The following is an 18,128-nucleotide window of genomic DNA, read 5'->3' on the forward strand; positions in this document are numbered from 1 at the left end:
TAGGATTTTCAGGGGGCTTGACAGGGTAGATGCTGAGAGATTGTTTCCTCTTGTGGGAGAGTCTGGGACTAGAGGGCATAACCTCAGAGTAAGGGCCCACCCATTTAACACAAGAATGAGAAGTGCAGTGAATCTGTGGAATTCTTTATTGCAGAGGCTGGGTCATTAAGTATGTTCAAAGCTGAGATAGACAGATTTCTAATTAGTAAGGGAATCAAGGGTATGTGGATAAGGTAGGAAAGTGGATTTGAGGATTATCACATTGCATCAATCATGATCTCATTGGCACAGCAGACTTGATGGGCTGAATGGCCTATTTCAGCTCTCTATCTAAGCAAGACAGATACCTAAATACTATGGAGGCACTCTTTCCTGGATATTCCAAGAAACTAATATATTTTCAGAGTGATAATCAGATCATTATCTATCTCTCCATTTTTATCTCATTATTGTTGGCAGCACAGTGGCACACTGGTTAGTGCTGCTGCCTCTCAGTGCCAAGGACTCGGGTTCAATTCCAGCCTCGGGTAACTGTCTGTGTGGAGTGTGCATGTTCTCCCTGTGTCTGCGTGGGTTTTCTCTGGGTGTTCTGATTTCCTCTCACAGTCCAAAGATGTGCAGTTTAGGTGAATTGGCCATGCTAAATTGCCCCCTGATGTCCTAAGATATGTAGGTTAGTGGGGTAATTATGGGGATAGGGCAGGGGCCGAGCCTGGGTAAGATGGTCTGCCAGAGAGTCAATGGGCTGAATGGCCTCTTTCTGCACCTTAGGGATTCTAAGGTTCAATAGCAACCTGTATTTATACAACACATTTAATGTGATGAAGTGCCCAAAAGGACCATAATAATACAAAGCTTGACACCGGGGCAACATTAGAAATATATTTGGGCAGATATGCAAAAGGTTGGTTTCTAAAAAGCTTCCTAAAAGAAGAAAGGGGTAGAGAGATTGAGCGGGGAAAATGAGAACTCAAGGTGTTGGCACAACCAGTGATCAAGTGACTTCACTCAAGGAAAATTGATATAACTCTTGCTATATCTCCATCACTTCATATTTTGCTTAATCCCAACCATTTCCAACGACCACTGCAAGCTTCACAACTGGATCCTTGAACTTTTCCAAATGTTCAATGAAAGGAGGTGGGCAAATGGCTTACTCACTGCTTCAGAAGAATGTAATGAGTGTATTGTGACTGGCTGATAAGCTGATTTGTTGCTGCCGATGAGGTTGCATGCCTCTTCACCACTCTCAAACTTACATTGCTCTTCCATTCAAATGGCCGATAGACATGCTTTTCACTTAAAATGACCTCTTGATCAGATTCGTGAAGGTTGGGATGAATGCCATAGCTAGTGTTCGCCTTGCATTTTGATGACACTTTCAAGGAAAGAGGTGCAAATTTTCCTGTTCCGCCTGCCACGGGAGTTGTAGTGGCTGGAGAGGGGAGTGGGGGGGAACAGATCATGGAAAGGTCCATTGACCGCGGGTGGGATGTTCTGGTTTTTGGCGAGTGCAGCTGGAGAATCCCGCCTAGGGTTTCAGCTGATGCAGCACTCCTTCAATCCTATTATAGAAAGGATATTATTAAACTAGAAAGAGAGCAGAAGAGATTTACTAGAACGCTACTGGGACTTGATAGTTGGAGTTTTAAGAAGAGGCTGGATAGATTGGGACTGTTTTCCCTGGAGTGTAGGAGCTAACGGGTGATCTTTTAGAGGCCTATAAAATAATGAGGGGCACAGATCAGCTAGATAGTCAATATCTTTTCCTAAAGGTAGGGGAGCCTAAAACTAGAGGGCATCAATTTAAGGTGAGGGGGAAGAGACACAAAAGAGTCCAGGGGGGCAATTTGTTCACTCAGATGGTGGTGAGTATCTGGAACAAGCTGCCAGATGTAGAGAAGGATACAACTTTGTCTTTTAAAAAGTGTTTAGAAGGTCACATGGGTAAATGGGCGTAGAGAGGTACGGGCCAAATGCGGGCAATTGGGACTAGCTTAGTGGCAAAAACTGGGCGGCATGGACAAGTTGTGCCAAAGGGTCTGTTTCCATGCTATATAAACCTTTGTAACTCTTTGCAGTGTTACCCTGGAGCAAAAGTTCACCTTTCATGGTGTGTGTCTTGCACCCACAGAGATGACGGTGTGACTCACTTGAGCCCTGACTGTGTTAGTAGTGCCCCCAAATATTCTGGGGAAAGGGGAAGGGTACTGGTGGTTGGGGGAAGTAAAAATGATCCAGTCTCTCTGCAGATGCAGCCTGCTTGAGTTATACTGTGTCTGTCAGGTTGTCCTAGGCACACCCAAAGAAGGTAACCATCCCTACAGATTTTACAAATGGTCAGCGTTTCTCATACAACTCAAGATCTTTCAAATTATAAAAGGCAGGGAAGGACCTAGGGAAGATGTTTCCAATTGTGGAGGCATCCAAAACTAGGGTTCATAAATATAAGATAGTGACCAATAAATCCAGAATGGAATTCAGGAGAAAGTTTCTTCTCAGTGACAAGAATGTGGAACTTGCTACCACAACTGTTGGCTGAGACAAATAACAGATGCAATGAAGGGGAAGCCTGATAAGCACAACCAGCCTCTTGGTTGAAGTCCCACTCCTGTCCTTGGGCACCGCAATCGACGCTGACACTCCAGTGTAATACTGGTGGAGTTCTGCACTGTCTAAGGCACCACTGTCTTTCAGATGAGTCCCTATCAATCTACTCAAGGAGGTGTACAAAATCCCCCAGCACTCTTTCATACAGGAGCAGGGAAGTTCCATCAACATCACAAATCTGATCGTTGTCACATTGCTGTTTGCTGTGCACAAACTGGCTGCCGTGTTTCCAACATTTTGTTTATTTATTTGTGGGACGTGGGTGTTGCTGGCTAGTTCTTGTTGCCCTTGTCAGAGGAAAGTTGAGAGTTAACCACATTGCTGTGGCTCTGGAGTCACATGTAGGCTAGGCCAGGTAAGGACAGTATATTTCCTTCCCTAAAGGACATTAGTGAATCAGATGGGTTTTTCTCACAATCGACAGTGGTTTCATGGTCATCAGTAGATTCTTAATTCCAGATTTTTTTAAAATTGAATTCAAATCCCCCCCTCTGCCGAGGTGGGATTCGAACACAGGTCCCCAGAACATTAGCTGGGTTTCTGGATGAATAGTCTTACGATAATACCACAAGGTCATCACCTCCCACAACAGTGACTGCATCATAAGTATGTAAGTGGTTGGCACTGCTGCCTCACAGTGCCAGGGACTCGGGTTTGATTCCCAGCTTGGGCCACTGTCTGTGTGGAGTTTGCACATTCTCCCCGTGTCTGCATGGGTTTCTTCTGGGTGCTCTGGTTTCCTCCCACAGTCCAAAAGATGTGCTGGTTAGGTGCATTGACCATGCTAAATTCTCCCTCAGTGTACCTGAACAGGCGCCAGAGTGTGACAACTAGGCGATTTCCAGAGTAACTCATTGCACGTTAATGTAAGCCTATTTGTGACACTAATAAATAAACTTTAATTTAGTTGACTGGAAAGTGCCTTGAGATACTGGTGGTCATGGAAAGTGTGATATAAACGCCAGTTTTTTTCTTGTATCTTCTCTGTGTTCTGTGTGACTGTAATGTAAGGTATAAAGTGATGCTTCACCACCCAGTAGAAGTATCACAGTTTAAATATCAAAGTGCTGTGGAATCAGAAGGTATTAGAACTGATAATGAATGAAGATGAAAAAGAGATATATATTTGGTAACAGTATGATTTGGATTTGCACACCTAAAAAGTGACTGAAGCTGGAGACAAGCAGTACTGGGCGGTGAGGGGCACGATAAAAGCAATGGTCATTATTGAGAGGAGGTCTCGTGGGGCAGGACTCATCCCTGTCTCTGAGCCAAAAGCTCTGGTCTCGAGTCCCAGCCCAGGATAATTTGGCCATACTGGTTGAATACCAATGCTTCCAGCGTATGTCAGTGGCAGGAAGCAGTGGGAGAGATTCCTGATCAAACATGTGAAATTGCAGCATCTGCTATCACTACTCATAACTCCAGACCATAACTCACTTGTGCAAGTATATGTTGCCCAGACTTCACAGGGAGAGGGTTGGGGTGGGGGTTGTTGGCTCAGTTGACTGGATGGCTAGTGTGGATCAGATTGGTGCCAACTTCTGGTTTGATTTGATTATTGCCATGTGTATTGGTATGTAGTGGAAAGTATTGTTTCTTGTGCTACACAGACAAAACATACTGCTCATCGAGTGGATAGGGGAGAAGGAAAGGAGAGGGGGAAAGGAGTTAGAGTCAAGTTTTAAGAGCATAGAATAGGAGTAAAAAGTGGAATTAGAGGGTAGCTCACAAGAAGTCTCCTCGCCCGGCGCTGGAATTCTGGTGCTGTCAGCTCTGTGGAGCTAAATGAATTATGTAAATGTGCATTTCCCATTTACCTTAAATACTATTAGCAGGCCCAGGACTGAAATCTCTGGCTGCTAGTGTCTCTCCACCCCCTAACCAGGAGTGGTTCACTCCAGTGGGGTTTAGTGTAGCCCTCCATTTGCCTGCAGAGTGACAATGGGAACTCCCCACCCCTACCCTCACTGGCCCACCAGGCCTTGCCCCCTCAGGCCCTGCCCCCTTGGTGTTGCCCATTGGGCATGGAGCAATGCCAAGGTGCCCCTTGGGCATTGACCCTTTGCCCCTTAGTAAGAAGTCTCACAACACCAGGTTAAAATCCAACAAGTTTAACTGATAGTAAACCCACTAGCGTTCAGGGTTTGCCCCTTCTTCAGGTGAGTGGAGAGAATGCCAGCATCTCCATATCATGACTTTGCCCCTTGGGCAGGGCTGGGGGCCCAGGTCAGCACTGTCAAGGTGCCAATGCCCAGGGGACAGCACCACCCCCCCCACCACCTGACCCTCTGGGGGGACCCCGGTTGCCCCCTTTCACTCCTGTGCGGTCAGGCCGCTGGTTCTCTGTTTGTGGGGAGCTACTATAACTCCTGGTGGAGCCTGGAAACTTCAGCCCTGGCCTGCTAATGAAATTTAAATTACATTTAAATGACCAGTGAAATGGTCTTGGCATCTCCCCGCCGATTTCTGGCATGGAGATGCTATTAGGGTGGGAACGCCGAGAATCTCCAGGCCCACTGCGCTAAAAAATGAGTGCAGTGGGATGGGAGAATCGCGGCCTATATCTACATTACTAATCGGCTCAATTTTTACCCCAGCGATGCTGTTTTACTTACCTTATGCCGTAAGTCAGTGCATGGACTTACAAATAAGGTGCATGGGAGTTGAAGACACACCCACACAGGCAATGGGGACAAGATACCAGTCGAGCATTCATCTGTATCACGGCAGAATGCAGGCCAGTTTCAAACCATTCGCCAGCAGGTTTCCCGATCTGCGATGGCAGTCACCAATGGTAGATCCCGTGGGAATTTCACACAGATATAATGCCGATATTTGGACCTCCCACCGAATTCTCCCCTGCCTGCTATTAAACCCATCAGTGATGGGGGGGGGGGTATGGAAAAATTCTGCCCACTATCAAATTGTAGGATCCTATTGGTGCAAAGTGTGCCATCAGATCATTCATAAAGTGAGGAATACCTGAATCAATGTGTGGAGAGGAAGGTGATTTGTTGTGAGGAGATGATTGTGAAATTCTGAAGTATCAAATCTGATTCAGAGTGAATCCTTTTGACGATGTCATAGCCAAAGAGACGCGGTTAACTCTTTGTACAGGTGAATTTGACGGTTTTGAAATGGTTTTATTGTGATTAAAGATATCTTTAGCAATTTGTTATTCCATAATCCGTGCCACAATAATTTGATATGAATTATCTGTATTGTGTTCTTTGCTTACATTTCAAAATGATGGCCAGCCTCCCATCCATTGACTCTGTCTACACTTCCTGCTGCCTCGGCAAAGCAGCCAGCACAATTCAGGACTCCCTGGACATTCTCTCTTCCACCTTTTTCCATTGGGAAAAGGATACAAAAGTCTGAGGTCATGTACCAACCGACTCGAGAACAGCTTCTTCCCTGCTGCTGTCAGGCTTTTGAATGGACCTACCTCGCATTAAGTTGATCTTTCTCTACACCCTAGCTATGACTGTAACACTACATTCTGCGGTGTCTCCTTTCCTTCTCTATGAATGGTATGCCTTGTCTACATAACGCGCAAGAAACAATGTTTTTCACTGCGTGTTAATACACGTGACAATAATAAATCAAATCAAATCCAAATCACCCACACCCACATTGATGATGCACTTTGTATACTCAGCGTATAAGTTGACCTCCATTCTTTGGAAGGATTTATGGAGGCTTCAAAGGCTGACACCTAATGCTGTGTTCTACAGTAAGGAAAAACAGCTTTCATTGTATTATAAAATAAATGATTATGAAAGGCAGGCATTGTTCAGCTATTATGACATCTTGAACAGATATGTAACATGCCAAAAAGACCGAACTATTACTACATTCAATCATCCTGTCTGTGCATTATGCTGTTTTAATAATCCAAACACCAGGAATAACATTTCTGTTCTGTTGGTGCCCTGACAAGTATTTATTATTTAACTAAGCTACACGTACAATGTAATGTGCACTTGGGTCTTTACAGCTTATTTGTTACTGTTGGGGTACTCAATTCACTCAAAGTCTGTTGTCTGATTCAATACATTGCAATGAGTAGTCTCTGGGTATAATAATTTAATGCGGGAATATGTTTTCAGAATGCTATTTGTGTTTGTCACGCACATTCCTGTTGCTTTAAGGTGTATGCTTGTTCACCGTAAAGGGTGACATGGCGGCACAGTGGTTAGCACTGCTGCCTCACAGCTCCGGGGAACCTGGATTTGATTCCCAGCTTGGGTCACCATCTGTGCGGAGTTTGCACATTCCCCCTGTGTCCACGTGGGTTTCCTCTGGGTGCTCCAGTTTCCTCCCACAGCCCTAAGATGTGAAGGTTAGGTTGATTGGCTATGCTAAATTGCCCCTTATTTTCCTTGCTAATCCCTCTAACATATACATCTCAGGATACTCTGTGGGGTTTGAGGGATGAGGACTGGGTGGGATTGTTGTTGGTGCTGACTGGATGGGCTTTCTTCTGCACTATAGGGTTTCTATGATTGTACTTTCACATCTTGTTACAGTGGCTTTTTATCTAATCCTTTGCTGACAATTATGATACCTGTTGCTTAATCTTTGTGGATTTTACATTTAACATGGACAGAAACCGTTCAATGCTGCTGGGCAAAAAAAATGCTAAAAAAAGTTCATTGTTAGCCTTCATCTCAAGGCAGTGCCAGTGCAAAGAAGTTATGGTACAGATTTTAGGCTCCATTAGGAGCGCGTCTGGGCACTGCAGCTCAGGAAGAATATTTTGCTTCTAAAGCGAGTGCACTACTGAACGATACCAAAGCATCAAGGATTGTATTATGAGGATTGGCTGCGGTGACTAGCCTTACATTCCCTTGAATGCAGAAGATTAAGGGTGATCAAATTGAGGTGTTTAGGGTGATTAAAAGATTTCATAGGATACGCAGAGAGAATCTAATTTCTGTGCTGAGCCCAGCACAAGGAGGAATGACATTCTAATTAGAGGTAGGCTGTCCAGGGTTGATGCCAGGAAGGAAAGGGTATTGGAATCCTGGATCTCTCTCTGCCCAGAAGCTTTTGGGGTTTTAGGTGAAAGCTTCAGAACTGAATTTGCTAGATTTTTGTTTTTTTAAAAATTTTATTAGTGTCACAAGTAGGCTTACATTAACACTGCAATGAAGTTACTGTGAAACTCCTCTAGTTGCCACACTCCCCCCGCCTGTTCAGGTATACTGAGGGAGAATTTAACATGGCCAATGCACCTAGCCAGCACATCTTTCAGAGTGATGGAGGAATCCGGAGAAGACTCACGCAGACAAGGGGAGAACATGAAGACTCCGCAAAGACAGTGATCCAAGCTGGGAATCTAACCCAGGTCCCTGGCGCTATGAGGCAGCAGTTCTAACCACTGTGTCATTGTGCCTCCCCATAAGGATATGGAACCAAAATGGGTAGATTGAGCTAAGATAAGGATCATCCATAAGACTATAAGACATCGGAGCAGCCCATCAAGTAAGCTTCGCCATTTAATCATGGCTGATTTTTTTTTTCTCATCCCCATTCTCGGGCCCTTTCCCCATAATCCCTGATCCCCTTATTAATCAAGAACCTATCTATCTCTGTCTTAAAGACACTCAATGACCTGCCCTCCACAGCCTTTTTTAGCTAAGAGTTCCACAGATTCACTACTCTCTAGCTGAAGAAATTCCTCCTCATCTCTGTTTTAAAGGATCGTCCCTTTAGCCTGAGGTTGTGCCCTCTGGTTCTAGTTTTTCCTACTAGTAGAAACATCCGCTCAACGTCCACTCTATCCAGGCCTTGCAGTATCCTGTAAGTTTCAATAAGATCTCCCGTCAACCTTCTAAACTCCAACAAGTACAGACCCAGAGTCCTCAACTGTTTCTCATATGACAAGCTCTTCATTCCAGGGATCATTTTTGTGAAAATTGTTCATTCAGCAGTATGGATTCTCCGGCAGCAAGCAATTCAAGAACTAACTTCACAAAGTAAATCAAAGTAAAGGTTTAATAAAGAAATTTCATTTCACCACCACTTGACCACACCCTGGGCCACAAATGCTCCCCACAATACCCATCTGCTTCCTATTTGTGTAGAGTATAGGGCTAACGGTAGGACTCTGAGTAGTGTTGATGAACAGAGGGATCTAGGTGTATGTGTACGTAGATCCCTGAAAGTTGGGAATCAAGTAGATAAGGTTGTTAGGAAGGCATACAGTGTTTTGGCGTTTATTGGTAGGGGGATTGAATTTAGGAGCCGCAGCGTCATGTTGCAACTGTACAAAACTCTGGTGCGGCCGCACTTGGAGTGTTGTGTGCAGTTCTGGTCCCCACATTATAGGAAGGATGTGGAGGCTTTGGAGAGGGGGCAGAGGAGGTTTACCAGGATGTTGCCTGGTTTGGAGGGGAGGTCCTACGAGGAGAGACTGAGGGATTTGAGGTTGTTCTCGCTAGAAAGAAGGCGGCTAAGAGGGGACCTTATTGAAACATATAAGATGATTAGAGGTTTAGATAGGGTGGACAGTGATAGCCTTTTTCCTCGGATGGAGAAAGCTAGCACGAGGGGGCATGGCTTTAAATTAAGGGGGGGGTAGTTATAGGATGGATGTCAGGGGTAGGTTCTTTACCCAGAGGGTGGCGAGGGATTGGAATGCCCTGCCTGCTGCAGTTGTAAATGCGCCTAGTTTGGGGGCGTTTAAGAGATCCGTGGATAGGTTTATGGATGGAAAGGGATTGGTTTAGGTTAGAGGGTCATTGGCTTTTTTATTGGTCGGCGCAACATCGTGGGCCGAAGGGCCTGTTCTGCGCTGTAATGTTCTATGTTCTATTTATAGCTCAGCTGATCACCACACCATTTTGCCATTGGTTACATTGTCTACCAGGTCAACTGGTCAGCTGACCCTCCCAGCATGTTTACCATTGGTTATGTTACAGCAGCCATGATCTAATTAAATGCTGAAGAGATTGGGGAGCGGAATGACCTTCTCCAGTTCTTATGTTCCGCCTTATATGTTTCTAATTAAAGAACAGAATTGAAATCCCACTGTACCAAATGGCATCAAAGTTATAAAGAGGATGAGGCAGATTAAGGCCCACCATTTATAAAGGGTAGCACAATGGCACAGTGATTCTTGCTGCTGCCTCACAGCACAGGGGACCCAGGTTTAATTCTAGCCTATGGTGCCTATGTGGCATTTTCACGTTCTCCCCATGTCTGCGTGGGTTTCCTCTGGGTGCTCCAGTTTTCTTCCATAGTCCACAAATGTGCGGGAAAGGTGCATTAGCCATGCGTAATTGTCCGTTAGTGTTCCAAGATGTAGATTCGGGGGATTAGCAGGGTAAATATGTGGGGTGACATGGATAGGGCCTGGGTCTGATGCTCTGTCAGACAGTCAATGCAGATGCAATGGGCTAAATCCCTGCACTTTAGGAATTCTATGAATTGATACTATCAGTTTTGACAATGTGAGCTGAGTGTGAGAGTGACGGTGTGTGAGAATGACATAGGAGAGAGTGACAGTGAGAGGGTGACAGTGGAAGAGAGTGACAATGTGTGGGAGTGACAATAAGAGAGGGGGACAGTGAGTGTGACTGTGTACGAGAGTGATTGTATGAGGTCATTTTTGCACAGTATTTTCGACCTTCACTGATGGGAGAAGCTGTAAATATTTACTCCGTTTCATAATCAGAATTATTGAATCAAATGTAAAATGAATTGGGTGAAGTGTAATCAGCATACACAATTACAATTTGCCTGAAATGGGACTAAATCCCTCCTGTGTTCTTGCTGCATGAGTATTAGACAGGTGACGGAGTGTGTGGTAACCCCTACAGTTTGAATGATGACTATTTGCTGCCCCGCTGCACACTCGCTGCATCGCTGGGTGATAGTGAAGGCTGCTTTTTGAGTTGTCAGCATTCTGTGAAGCTTTGTGCCATTGCGTGTCTGCTGATTAATAATACAGGAGAACACAGGTACCCAGTCGTCATTCTGAAGACCGTAACCTCATCAATGGGGAGGGAGGCATTCGATCATTTTATATAGAGAATAATTTGAACCCTAGGTGCAGTGAGCAAGGAAATATCGTGAAGTGGAGCAAAGCGCTTGCAAAATCTCATTTAAAGGTAATTCCCATTAAGTCTTATTTCCTGGGTTATCTATGTCCTGGCATCACTCAGTTCTTTTACAAAATCCATTCACCTGTTTTTAATTTTGGTTCCTTGCTTAGAACCTTGTGGGTGGCTCCAGAGACTGCAACATTACACCCCAGGCTGATCACCCCATGCTGTACATTTGGAGGAGCTGGCTGTTGGGTGAGATGTTGAACTGAACCCTGGGAGGTGGATCTGCGAGTTCTCTTGTCGCTAGGGGAGTAAGTAAGGGAGTCCTTTTCACCAGTGGTTCAACCTAACTTTATCCCTCAACTAACATCCCCCAGGAGAAACAGTCCACGCATCACATTGCCGTTTCTGGGAGCTTGCTGTGCTGTTGGGCTTCCTACATCACCACTGCGACCATCACATTTCAAGAGGGATTATTAAACTGTTTTGGCGTATCCTAAAGTCATTAAGGGCAGCTAGCTAGATGCAACTTTTCTTCCCCTCCCTGCCCCAGATCCTGCGGAATGTTCCAGAGAGTCTGCAGGTTTCTTGACGCAAGTTTCTTTTGCTCTGTAAATTCTTTGCTGCTGTGAAGTAGCTGAGACCGGAATTCAGCAGTGATGTGCAAAAGCCCGACTTGTAATCCGGACAATGTGAGTTCAAATCCAGCCGTGGCATCCTGAGAACGTGAATTCACTTTTAAAAAAGAAAATCCACAGGGAAAAAGCTGGGAGAGGCTGCCAGATTGTAATCAAAAATCTATCAGTTCCCTAAAGTCCCTTTATAGGAGAGGAAACCTGGCAACCCTCCCTGTGATGGGGCTGTACAAGATTCACAGCCTCTCATTGATATAGATTTTATTTTTATTCATTTGTGGGACATGAGTGTCACTGGCTGGCCAGCATTTATTGCCCATCCCTAGTTGCCTGAGAGCAGTTGAGAGTCAACCACGTTGCTCTGGCTCTGGAGTCACATGTAGGCCAGACCAGACAGGACGGCAGATTTCCTTTTGCTAAAGGACATTAGTGAACTAGATGGGTTTTTCTGACAATTGACAATGGTTTCACGGTCATCAGTAGATTCTTAATTCCAGATTTTGTTTTATTGAATTCAAATTCCACCCTCTGCTGTGGCGGGATTCGAACCCAGGTCCCCAGAGCGTTTGCTGAGTTTCTGGATTAATAGTCGAGCAATGAAACCACTAGGCCATTGTCTTCTCCTGGCTCTTAACTGCCCTTAGTTGTATCGAATTGCTTAGCACGGTTCGAGACTGCGGGTCACCACTGCTTGCTGGGGGCAATTAGGCTGCTGGGCAATAAATAAGTGCCAGCAATGTCTCCATCCCGAGAATGAATTATTAAAAACGGAGCTAGCTGTCCTCGTGCTTTGTTGTTGGCTGCATTTGGGCACAATGCTGGGACCAAGGACAAGTTCTGCAGGAAGAACGCATTGTAGTGCAAATAAGTACTTGAACTGTCAGTCAAACTGCATTGACAGAAGTCCCAGAAGGAACGTTCTCTGCTGCAAAGCTCTTGTCTCCTGGAGAAGAAAATGATATTTTAGTGGCTGCCTGCGCTCCTTTTCCAGAATATTTAAGTGGGAAGTCTTCATCTATCACGTCTGTTCTGCTGCAGTGAAAGCTGAGTTGGACATAATTGGGGAACAAATTAAGTGGAACATTGCCAATAAGAGTCGCATTGAAATCATTTAATCTTCTGCAAAGTGTGATACCAGTCTCTCCCTTTATGCGTATAAAGTTTCAGTATATCAGGGCACCTGGGCCTTAGTGAGTTTTCCAATGAGCTTGAGGTCGGATGTTTAAGAAAAAAGACTTCTGCTCGTTCCTCAAGAATTTTCTTTGTTTTTTCCTCTACCTGAAAGTGTTGACATGTTGGAGGGAGACAGTTTCACAGGAAACAGTTGCCTGCAGTACCATGTGCAGGGGCTCATTGTCGTAACACCATAAGATGTAGGAGAAGAAGTAGGCCATTTGGCCCATCGAGTCTGCTGTGCCATTCAATGAGATCATGCCTGATCTGTGACAATAATCATTCCTCGCATCTTGACACCGACTGTTGGCACGCAGTTCAACTATGGGAGGCCTTGCAATGGCATCTGTCTGAATCCAACCTCAAAGAGCAAGACTTTGAGCAGGTAGTTACTGGACTATGCTCAGAATGAGGAGAGATTTCCCCTCCTGAGTGTTGAGGGTAATAGTAATGGCCCTTGGCCAGGATCAGTACAGACCTACTATCAAATGTTGTCCTGTAATTTTACTTTGACTGGAACAAGACTGATCACTAGATTATTGCTGATTACATGATACAGAACAAAAGTGGGTAAGTGGGATAGAGGTGCAGATCAGCCATGATCTAATACAATAGTGAAGTGGGATTGAGAGGCTGAATGGCCCACTCCTATTTCTACTATTGTTCCTCCTGGAATTATCAGGAGAACATCCCTTGCTCTTTGAGCGACGTTGGAATTGAGACTGGCCTGTTACTTTTTGAATGCAATAATAGTTTTTCCGCTGTTGAAAACCTAAAATTGCCCCTCAGTGACAATCCTAGGTCCTGGCAGGGTGAGGAGGTGAGTGAGGATGGACAACGTTGTGTGTGTCTACAGTTCTGGTCATTATATCGTAGGAAAGATGTGAATGCATTGGAGGGTGTGCTGAGGGGCTGGACAAACTACATCTCACCAATTACTGCTCACCAGTCTACGATCAGCCATCAGCAAAATGATGGAAAGAGTCATTGCCAATCCATCATAATTGATACTTACTCACCACTAACCTGCTTATCAAAGTTCCCTTTGGGTTCTACCAGGACCACTCCTCTCCAGACCTCATTACAATCTTCATGCAAATATGGACAAAAGACAAGAGTGCCACAGGGGAGGTGAGAGTGCCTACTTTTGACATCAAAGCATCATACGAGTGAGTATGGCATCAAGGAGTTTCTAGCAAAACTGGAGTTGATGGGAACAAGGAGAAAACTCTTTGGAGTCATACATCTCTCAGTCCCACAAAGTGAGGTGCATGCTTGCAATGAGCACTTGGCAAGAGCTGGCATGTGGATCTTTTAATGTGGGGAGGCTGTTACACCATTACACAGTCCTGTGTGACCAGGAATCCTTCCTGCTCTTAGCACCATATCAGAAAGATTTATCGGTTATTCATCATCCCGCCTGACCGGATCATGAACACACCGGACAGGAGTTTACAGCCTTGCTCTTCCCGAAACCATGAAATCCTGCCCGAGGTGAACGGACCATTCCATGTTCCGCCTCTTGCTTGCTCTGATTCCTGTGACGGGCTGGGCAGTAAAATTTTGGCAACCTTCTGTGACCATCAAGGGCCAAAGTGGGAATTGAACATAGATCTTCTGGCTCAGAGGTAAGAGTATTACCCTCTGTGCCACAAGACTCCCGGAGTCATAGCTGGAACAGAGGAAGATGGTTGTGGTTGTCGAAAGCCAATGATTTCAGCCCCTTGATGTCACTGCATGAGTTCCTCAGTGTAGCTTCAATGCCTGACCATCTTCGGCTGTGTCACTGGTGGTCTTTCCTTCATCAGGAGGTCACAAGTGAGAATGTTTGCTGATGATTGTAGTGTTGAGTTCCAATTGTAACTCTTGGGTTATTGAATCAGTCTGTGTCTGCATGCAGCAATGCCTGTACACCATTTCAGTTTGGACTGATGAATGACAAGTAACATTCTTGCCAAACTAATGGCTGCCAATGACCATCTCCAATGGAAGAGTCAAACCACTTCCCTTGGCGTTCAATGGCATCACCATTGTTGAGTCAGAAGCTTCATTCAACAAACCACATAAACACAATGGCTGCAAGAGCAGGGCAGAATCTGGGAATTCTGTGGTGAATAACTCAGCTCCTGACTTCCCAAAGCCTGTCCACCATCTACATGACAAAGCCAGGAATGTGATGGAATACTCTCCACTTACCTCAATGAGTGCTGCTCCAGCAACAAAAGTGTCACTATGGCAAGAAAACTGGAATGATCTGCAGTGGTCTGTCCAGCACAGTCTGGACCGCAATCACCCCACACTTAATCATTCTTTGGGAGAGTGGTGTGTTGTGCACCTGTCTGGGAGGGGCAGGGCCTAAACACATCTGTTAGCCCGGCTGCAAAGCAATTGGGCACCCTTTTGAAAGGGCGCCCTGATCTCAAAGTGCACTGGGACACTCCATCCCTCTCCCCACAGACATCGGGACCCCTTCCCCCTTTTCATCCATGGCATGTTTCCCCAGTTTCTTGCTGGATTTGGCAGTATTGGAGCCTCCCAGTGATTCTCCCCCTCATGACCCCTAGCATGCCTCCCTGATCATGACCTTTGGCATGATTCACCCATCATGACTTTTGGCATGCTCTTCCCCCATTATGACCCCTCTGGCATGATTCCACCACCCCCCCCCAACCCAATCGTGACCTCTCAAATGACCTCCAACATGCTCCACCTCTGCACAGTCCCCCGCATAGTCTCCCTGTTATAGCACTCACTCAGGCTCCACTCCATTGGCATTGCCCTGGTGTACTAACAGTGCCCATTTGGCACTGCCAGGAGGATGCCAGGTGGAAACTGCCAGTGTATCAGGTGGGTACTACTGATGGGCACTGCCCAGCCATGTCCCTGCCCACCTGGAGTTTCAAGGGTCTCCATGCCCCACTGGGCGTGGCCATCGCAGCTTACTCTGTGAGTGGAGATCGGTAGTAATCCTTGCTGGTTTCATACCACACCCGAATGTGGGAAATCCCCGGAGCTGGGAGAATCAATAAGAACGTAAGAACATAAGAAGTAGGAGCAGGAGGAGGCCATCTAGCCCTTTGAACCTGCCCCACCATTCAATAAGATCATGGCTGATCTGAAGTGGATCAGTTCCACTTTCCTGCATTCTCCCCATAACCCTTAATTCCCTTGTCTAACAGAAACCTATCTACCCGTGTCTTAAATATTATTAGCGAGGGAGCCTCCACCACTTCAACAGGCAGAGAATTCCAGAGATTCACCACCCTTTGAGTGAAGAAGTTCATCATCAACTCCATTCTAAACTGTCCCCGCCCCCCCCCTTTACCTTGAGACTGTGCCCTCTAGTCCTACTGTCCTTTCTGAGCGGGAAGAATCTCTCTACCTCTACCCTATCCATCCCCTTCATTATCTTGTACATTTCTATAAGATCCCCCCTCATCCTTCTAAACTCCGAGTACAGACCCAGTCTAAGTGTCGAATGGGCTGTGCATATTTAAATGCTACTTTAAATATGCTAATCAGCCTCAGGCCCTCAGGGTGTAATTCGATTTGTGCCATTAGAAAAGGACCGGATGATTGCAAACTGTTTGGCACCGGGCATGAAACTGATTTTTATTTGGCCCACACGTTATTTTCTGGGATTGGCACAACCTGCACCAGATGTGGCAAGGTCAGAAAATGACCCTCCATATTCAAGATGCACTGCAGCAACTCACCTAGGCTTCATCAGCATTACCTTACAAATGAACCCCCTCTACCCCCTGGAAGGAGCAGGAATATGGGAACACCATCACCAGCAGGTTTCTCTCCAGATGACTCGCCATGCTGATTTGGAAATGTATCACCATTCCTTCATCACTGCTCAGTCAGATTCTTGGAACTCCGTAGCATTACGGGTGTATCTACACCACCTGAGCTGCAGTGGTTCAAGAAGATACAATGGTTAGCACTGCTGCCTCACAGCACCAGAGATCCAAGTTCAACTCCGACCTTCAGTGATTGTGCAAAGTTTGGACATTCTCCGCGTATCTGCTTGAGTTTCTTCGAGGTGTTCCAATTTCCTCCCATACTCCAAAGATGTGTAGGTTAGGTGGATTGGCCATGGTAATTTGCCCCTTTGAGTCCAAAGATGTGTAGGCTCAGTCAATTATCCATCATAAATGTGTGAGGTTATGGGGATAGGAAGGAGGAGAGGCCCTGGGTGGAAGGGGTTCTATGGTTCTAAGGCAGCTTCATCACCACTTTCTCAAGAACAATTAGGGACTATAAATCCACAAATCTGAAATTGAGTTTAATAAAAAAGGCCTCCTGTGAATTGCCACCCCTTTCCACTAGCATGAAGTTTTGGACTGATTGTGATTGGGGCCCTGAAGTTTAGAAAAGGTTGATACATTCATCTTGCTTCGGAGAGAAAAAATAATTGACATCCGGATTCCAGTTAGTATTATTTTTTAAAAATGTGAAGTGCTACCTAAGAACCACAGGGCACTGTCAAACCAATTTAACAAATGAGAGACGTAGTAAGCTGAGGGAGAGGTAATTTACTCTATTTCCAGAGAGCGTTTATATTGATATGTCCCAGCTTGGCTAATGGGCACCGTGGCATTAGTTACCATGGTAATAAACTTCACTATCTAATAATGAGACAACTCCTTTCAAAAAAAAGTTCTGTGTTTGGTGCAGTTTGGGGTTTATTATTATTTTATTAGTGTAGATCTCTTACTGCTAAGTAAACCTTTGCTTCACAAATCCTGAAAACTCTTACCTTGCAGAAATAAAGGGCTCTTCATGGCAATGGTTTGTTTGCTAATTTGAAGAACATTTAAAACTCAATTCTCCCACACCTCCCCCCTCACCATGCCTATGGCAGCCCAATGAACAGATCAGAGGAGGCTTGTTTTACCCTCCACCTGATTTATGCTTTTTATTGGCAGTCAATCTAGTCCCTCTGGCACTAAGGGGCAACTTGGCATGGCCAATCCACCTAACCTGTACATCTTTGGACTGTGGGAGGAAACTGGAGCATCCGGAGGAAACCCATGAAGACATGGGGAGAGTGTGCAGACTCTACACAGGCAAAGACCAAAGTTGGGAATCGAACCAGGGTCCCTAGCGCTATGAGGCAGCAGTGCTAATTACTGTGACACCGTGCAACCCAATAAGAATTATTTAGATTGGTCTCAGTGATATATGTTTATTTTAAATGTATGAAACAAGATGGGGGTGGGAAGAGAGATTATGCTGGATGGGGTTAGATTAAATATGATGGGAGGGGATTTGTGTGGAGCATAAGCACTGATATTGGCTACTGTTTTAAATACATTTCCATATGGCGAGGGCATCTTTGGCAAGGCTGACATTTATTGTCCATCCCCACTGTCCCTGAGAAGGTGGTTGTGAACCAGCTTCTTCACAGCTGAGTGAATTGCTAGCCTGTCTCGGGGGGTACTTAAGGGTCAACTACATTTACTGTAAGTCTGGAATGACACGTGGGCACACACCACTAAGGAGGTCAGACATTCATGAACCAAATGGATTTTTTAAAATAATAATCGATGGTAATGTGGCCACCAATACAAATTGATTTAATTAGCCGTATTTAAATTCTCCAGCTCCCATAATGAGATTTACATTCTTGTTTCCAGTGCAT

Source organism: Carcharhinus amblyrhynchos, chromosome 18 (genome assembly GCF_965287045.1).
Source record: "Carcharhinus amblyrhynchos chromosome 18, sCarAmb.v2.hapA, whole genome shotgun sequence".
NCBI lineage: Eukaryota > Metazoa > Chordata > Chondrichthyes > Carcharhiniformes > Carcharhinidae > Carcharhinus > Carcharhinus amblyrhynchos.